The sequence below is a fragment of the Etheostoma spectabile genome, chromosome 15 (genome assembly GCF_008692095.1).
Source record: "Etheostoma spectabile isolate EspeVRDwgs_2016 chromosome 15, UIUC_Espe_1.0, whole genome shotgun sequence".
NCBI lineage: Eukaryota > Metazoa > Chordata > Actinopteri > Perciformes > Percidae > Etheostoma > Etheostoma spectabile.
In genome coordinates this window covers 18271570-18279114 of record NC_045747.1, presented here as the reverse complement: position 1 = coordinate 18279114, position 7545 = coordinate 18271570, and the positions used below count along the sequence as shown (strand labels likewise).

The 7545-nt window shown below is 40.4% G+C and overlaps 1 pseudogene; it reads left to right on the top strand.

Moving 5' to 3' along the window:
• The first annotated feature begins 1856 nt into the window (after positions 1–1856).
• Positions 1857–7545, top strand: part of LOC116702707 (germ cell-specific gene 1-like protein) — an 11711-nt pseudogene continuing 6022 nt past the window's right edge.

The following is a 7545-nucleotide window of genomic DNA, read 5'->3' as shown; positions in this document are numbered from 1 at the left end:
AACACGTGCTGCAGCATTCTGGATCAGCTGAAGAGTCTTTATGGACTTTTTCGAGCAGCCTGATAAAGAATAAAGAATTGCAGTAATCCAGCCTAGCAGTAACAAATGCATGGACTTGTATTTCTGCATCATTTTTAGACAGGATATTCCGGATTTTTGCAATATTGCGTAGGTGATAAAAGGCGTTTCTTGAAATGTTCTTAATGTGAGAATTAAAAGACATGGCCTGGTCAAAGAGAACTCCAAGATTCCTCACAGTGGTGCTGGAGGCCAGGGTGATGCCATCCAGAGTAACTATCTCTTTGGATAATGCGTCACGGAGGTGCTTGGGCCCCAGAGCAATAACTTCAGAAAATTACAGGTAATCCAGGTTTTAACATCCTGAAGGCACATTTGAAGTTTAGCTAACTGATTAGTTTCATCCGGCTTGATCGATAGATATAATTGAGCATCATCTGCATAACAATGAAAGTTTATGGAGTGTTTCCTGATAACATTGCCTAAAGGAAGCACATATAAAGTGAACAGGATTGGACCTAGTACAGATCCTAGAGGAACTCCATGACTAACTTTGCCGTGAATGGAGGATTCATTGTTAACATGTAAAAACTGAGATCGATCTGATAAATGAGACTTAAACCAGCTTAGAGCAGTTCCTTTAATGCCAATTAAATGTTCTAGTCTCTGTAGTGGGATATTATGGTCAATGGTATCAACGGCAGCACTAAGATCTAAGAACACCAGTACAGAGATAAGCCACATTCATATTACCCAGAGGATGTCTCTTACTAAGTTTGGTGATCCTCTGACTTTTCCTCAAGCGCCACCATGAGGTTGACATTTGTGATTTTAAGCAAAGTATCTCAACAACTATTCAATGGGTTGCCATAAAATGTGTTTGACGTTCCCCTTCAGGATGAAGGACTTTGGTGGTACCTTAACTTTTCCCTCTAGTATCCCCATGACTTTTAGCATCTCCAACTTTTAAATTGTCCAGTACTGGTCAGAACTACGACCAAATGGTGCAAAACATTCCCATCAGCCTCAGCTTTACTTTGTGTTTAGCGCTAATTAGCGAATCTCTGCATGATCACGTGGTAAATATTATACCTGCTAAATAACAGCATCTTGGGATTGTCATTATGAGCATGTTAGTATGCTGCTGTTTACTATTTAGCAGAGGACTCCAAGTCTTGTTTCTTGTAATCATCTTCAACCTGTCCAATTTATCTTGCCATTTATCTTCTTGATGCCTCTTAGTGTCAGCAGATTATTTACTTGCTCGTCCATTTGCCCTATTTTTGAATCTCAGACCATACTTTCTAATATAAGCAAGACTTTTGCATCTCACCCCTGCATTTCCACTTTTAAAATGACATTAATTTGCATGCAGTAAATTACAGCTCAAACCAAAGGTGACACGTTTGTTACAGAGAGTCCGAGCCACAGACTCTCATGAAAAGTTTACACAGTGTGGTGGAAAATCATCCAAGGGAAAAGACAAATGTAGCAGAGTAAAGGCAGCAGATGTTTTCTCCCTCTGTCATCTCCTTCACATACGTAACATAAGTAATTTGTCTTCATTTTGCGAGGCGCATCCCACATCAGCAGGCTGTTCGACATGAAGAGATTTGTCCTGCATGCACACACATTATGGATGGATTTTCATATGAGACTGTACACATTATGTCACAGATCAGCGACTGTGAAGCAGGCACCGGCTGCAGTTGCTTGGAGACAGGCTTCGACATTAAACACAGAAAAATTTAGGGAAATGTAAACTTGTCCTGGATTATAAGCCCATAGTAATCTTTTTGATTAATATGCTGAAATCTGCTATGAAATCTGCAATGTAATTTGCCATTTGTAATGGATAATATTGCAGGAAAAGCTTTGAAGAAGGGGAGGAGCGAGGATGGGGTTGGACGAGCAGCAAAGAGTTGAAATAAAGCAGAGAAAAGCAAGGACTGCCTTGGGTTTCTATCATCCCTGGGGAAGTGGAAAGAATGAATGGTTTCATCAAGGTGGCGCTGCATCATCATAGCCGGCGGAGGGATGTACAGTACAGAATCCTCACCCAAGGAGCCCCAACAAGATTATGAAGATTTGATATATCCGCAGGGAGGCGAAACACGGTGGCTACATATCAAAAGCCAGGATTAGTTGCCTTTTCATTTCATGTCCTCAGGCCTGGCCTCGACCATGAGGCTAGAGCATGGGCGGCGGGCGGCTCTGGCGATCACCCTCAACTTTGTGGCGTTTGCTTTTGCCTTATCAGCGGTGACCACCAGCTACTGGTGTGAGGGGACCAGGAAGGTGCCCAAACCCTTCTGCACAGGCCCGCCGCTGAAGGTGAAACAGTGGTTCTGCATCCGCTTCAACAGCTCCAACATCAACGACAGCCGGTTGGTCCAGTACATCTTTGAGAGCGGAGAGGAGAAGTTTCTTTTAAGGAAGTTCCACACGGGAATATTTTTCTCCTGTGAGCAGGCTGCCGACATGAACGGTAAGTGGGACGATGACCCTTCAGCATCAGCTAGGCGTTCAAAAACAGGAAGTGATGGTGGAGGAGGTGATAATCTCTAAGACTCCTTTTATCAATCTACAGGTTCTTAATGTCAATGAGTTGTTGCAAAGCCTGTCGTTGTATTGTTGAATACACAGAACATGTTTTATTTACAGAAACATAACTTTACATTTATGTCATTAGACAAGTGGAGACCTTCATACAGTATCTAATTTATGTCTGGACACCATAAAGATTCTCCAAACTTTGAATTATTGATATTTCCGAGATTTACAAGCAAAAAAAAGTATTCAGTGTAAAGGCACAGTTGGGATAACATGTGAAGAAACTGTATTTTAGCTTTATTGTATATATAATATATATACATTTATATATGAATGTATACATGTATATTTAGCTTTTGTATTTGTGCATATAAATGGTGAAACAATGTTCTCTACAAACTTGATCTCTTCTATAATAACATTTTGAGTGAAATGCAGAAAAAATCATCAAAGAATATACCAGAATGAAGCCAGACTGCATCATAGCCAGCAGTTTTCCTCTTCCTGTCATCAGGTTTGATCACAATTAAAGTCAAAGCTAAACGACACAAAACAGAACGTAACATTTACTTGCAAATTCAGACGCTTCAGAACAAGTTTACGTCCAGTCTGGATCTTTAGGCAGCAAAAAGGCACTCAGATATTTATTAACAGTAAAGATAAAGTAGCATTACCACGGTGTAAGTCAAAGTCAGGCATTCACAATTGCATTGAAATAAATGTCCAAATGTATTAGCATAAAAATAGTGAAAAAGTGTTGGAGGCAAAGTGACTTTCACCAATATGACCAGTATATGCTAGGGCAGTTTCTCAGGCATACAAACTGAAAAAGGCCAATCAATTCACATCTAGAGCTGGGGCGGACTTCAGTGCCTGAAATCATTGGAACAATGCAGCATATCTTTTTTTGCCCTGAAAACCAGGTTTAATTTGTACAATAGACTATTAGGGATGCTGTAAAAAAAAAAAGTAAGTGGTAATATTTTTAGAAAAAAAGTTGTAATATTATGAGAAAAAAGTCAGAGTGAAGTAGGTTACTTTGAGAGAAAAATGTCAAGATAAAAGTGATTAGATTACGTGTATATGTTTAAACATTTCCTTACTATACCAGTGTACACAGTTATTATTTTTTCTTGTAAAGGACCTGTTTGTATGTGTATAACTATTTCAGTTTGTCCTGTACACTTTAAATGAATTAATTATAATAAACTTGAGACATAACCAAGAGAGTCACTATATGTCTACAGACAAGCCTACAATTCAACATACTGGTATGTAAAAAACAAAGTTGCCAATAAATGATTGATACATTAATAGCTCCTATTATCCTAAGTTTATTACTAAATTAAATTGTTTCTTCAAAGGAACTGGATAAGGAATTGTTAGGAAATCGTCAGTTCTTTAACAACAACAACAACAACTTGCTGTAATTTTACCATATTTCTTTCTTGCAGGGTTTGACTGTCGAGACTTCTCAGAAATTGCACCAGAACATGAAAGAGGTAAAACGATGAAAGTCTGACATCTGTAAACTATTGCGTGGATGTATTGTTTGAAAGTTTGACTGTACATCTTTTAGAGAAAGAAAATTGTGCGATGTTTTCCTGAAACATCATTCAGAAGAATGTGTTACAACACAAACATGGCTACCTACATTTCAATATTGACCTGGACTCCTGCTGTAGTCCAAGAAACAAGACATCTCTAGTGTTAACTATTAACCAGTGTTAACTATTAACCAGTGTTAACTATTAACCATTGTTAACTATTATACAGTGCCAAATGTAAGGAACAGGAATGCACTGGTTTTGATTCTGTTATGAAAATGATGATTAAACGATGTTTACAAATTCAATGTAGATGCACAAAACAGGATTTCTCAGAAATAAAGTTGCCTTTCAGTTTTAACATAGATAAATAGATGGATAGATAGATAGAGACAGACAGACAGACAGATAGATAGACAGACAGACAGATATATAGATAGATACAGACAGACAGACAGACAGACAGATATATAGAGAGACAGACCAGATATATAGATGAGACAGACACGACAGACAGAAGATTAGTCGATATCAGACCGATACAGAATATAGATAGATAGAGACAGGACAGACAGCAGATCAATATAGATCGATACATACGAAAGACAGAAAAAGATAGATAGAGAAAGACGACTAGATATAGATACAGACAGCGACAGACAGACAGATATATAATAGCTAGAGACAGGACAGACAGACGATACACGACCAGACAGATATAGAGATAGAGGAAGACAGACAGACAGACAGATATATAGACCAGACAGACAGACATACATATAGATAAAGACCGACAGACAGACATCATATAGATATAAGGACAGAAGACAGACCGACCAGACAGGACAGACAGACAGAGAGAGTAGATAGATAGATAGATGATAGATAGATAGCATAAGAAGCTAGATAGATAGAAAGAGATAGATAGATAGATAGTAGATGATAGAAAAGATAGATCCCTTCTTTCATTCAAGCATGTTTGAATAACCAGCCATCACTGCTGCTGATTCTTGGAATCCGTCCCCTCCAGCCGATAGATGAGATGTACAGACCTAAAAGGAGCAGACCTGTTGTGCCCACATTGCTTCAGGCAACAGGAATTATGGCAACAGGGTATTATGAGGACAACACAACTCAATTCTGTCTCTCTCTCTCTCTCCCCCCCCCCCCCCCCCCCCTCTGTTTCTGGTGTTGAGGGTCTGTGGTTGTGTATCGTGGCGAGAGTCTGTACCTCACCCTGCTCTTTACGGGCGGGGCTCTGATGATCCTGGAGCAGTGCCCTTGCTTCAGTATCATGAACAAATTAAAGCTCAGTGCCTTTGCTGCCTTGTGCACTGCCCTGTCAGGTAACCCTGCTGGTTTTCTTTTCTATCACTGTCATCAAACAGATGAGTCGTGACATTAGGTGGGATGTTAGCGTGGGTGTTTCTACTGGTTTTGAGTGACAGCAGCTGATGCCAAGATAATGCTGCAATGTGGGTCTGACTGGAGTCGCATTTCTAAAAACACTGCTTAGAGGCAGAAATAAATCTCACTGGTGGTGGTGGTAACCAGGGCCGGCTCTAGGCCATACTGAGACTTTCGCCCCCCCCCACCCCAACCTACCACCTAGGGCCACTTTAAACACATCCAGTCCATGTAATCATTCTGATATACATTTTAGGTACACTATGTTGTATGTATTATACTGTACATTTATATTTGATACATGAACTACAGGCAATATAATGGTCTCAGAACATTTTTTATTTTTAGTAACTTTGGAACTTTACAAACTCCAACAACAACTGAATTAGGTATATGGCTTTAAAGTTGCCCTGCCACACAAAACAGTTTTTGCATTTTTCTGAAATATGTCAGGTCCATATGTGTTTGTGTTATGTTGTGAATGTGAAAATGAACCGCTACCTCCTCTGTCAGCTCTAACCACCAGAAATAAGAGGAGAAATAAGGCCAATTACAACAGCTGCTCAGTCTGATGTCATGTTCCCTGAGCTCATTACTATTCATGAGCTCGCCCAGTTGCACCGGGTAAAAGATGCTGATAGCCAGGCTCTCATTGGCTAGCTGTTAGCCAATCACAGTCAAGCAGCTTAGCTTGTTGAATAATAATGAAAACTGGCACACATTGAGCTGAGTCTTCTTGTAGGTTTTCTATACCACGCTAAAATGGCTTGAAACCAAGGCATTTTTTTCCACAAAAACGTGTTACAGAGAGCATGGTAGAACTTCAGACCTTCATTACCACAAAGTAATGAAATACGTGTGGCAGAGCACCTTTAATTTGCCCTTCATTTATACATTCTGCTCTGTCCCTGCTAAATAAATGAAAATAAGATTTGTCCATCCTGTTGTTTGGGAAAGGAGATCTGGATTGGTATGATATGGTCCTCTACTGACTAATTCAATCCTCACTGTGTCAGACAGGGTTGGCCAGTCAGCAGGATCAATAGGTTCTCCCCTGACGGACTCATGGATATCAGAACTTGTTGTGGAGGATAGGGTGTCTGCAGGCTGTGGTGCAGAAGCAGGGCCGGTTGGGTCTGTTGCTCCTCCACCTGAAGGCGGGATAAAAGATTAACATACAATTGATGTTAATCTTTTAATACAGATACATGATACACTGACAGATTTTCTCTTTTGTGCATATGTTGAGATTTATCACTGATCTTGTATCATAATACGACAGGCAGTAAACACATCTAAATCATAATTTTTTTAACAAGATCAGTGATGTTTAATGGAGTGAACAATTTTTAAAATATTGTAAATTGGCATTAGGTGTAAATGAATCCTTGTTTTGTAAGAAAAGTAAAAGTAAAGTAAAATAAAGATTATTAAATAGTCTTAACATCTGCTGGCTCTGTGTCCCCGGTTTGTGTTTTGCTAGTTGCTGTGCTAGGTGTACTGGGTGTGCTAGGTGTGCTGGGTGTGCTAGGTGTACTGGGTGTGCTAGGTGTGCTGGGTGTGCTAGGTGTACTGGGTGTGCTAGGTGTGCTGGGTGTGCTAGGTGTGCTGGGTGTGCTAGGTGTGCTGGGTGTGCTGGGTGTGCTGGGTGTGTAGGTGTGCTAGGTGTGCTAGGTGTGCTGGGTGTGCTGGGTGTGCTGGGTGTGATCCTAGATGTCCCTTCACCTACAGCCATTTTCAAGCACAGAGCATAACCAGATCAGTGGAGTTCTGTGTGTTTATCCCTAGCAGGGGCGGATTTAGTCATTTTGAGGCCTAAGGCAAACACAGGCATGGGGCCCTCCACAACCTTTGTTCTCCCCCTTTTCAGTCCTTATTTATCTGAGAAAGACGTGCTTGTAACTTTTCTCCAGTCTTCACTAGAGCAACCTGGGCTGACACTGCCGGTGGGTAGCTCCTCTTCATGAGAGTTAGCATTGCTGCTCTTCATCAACGTTAATGTTAGTGTTGTCAGTGGCCG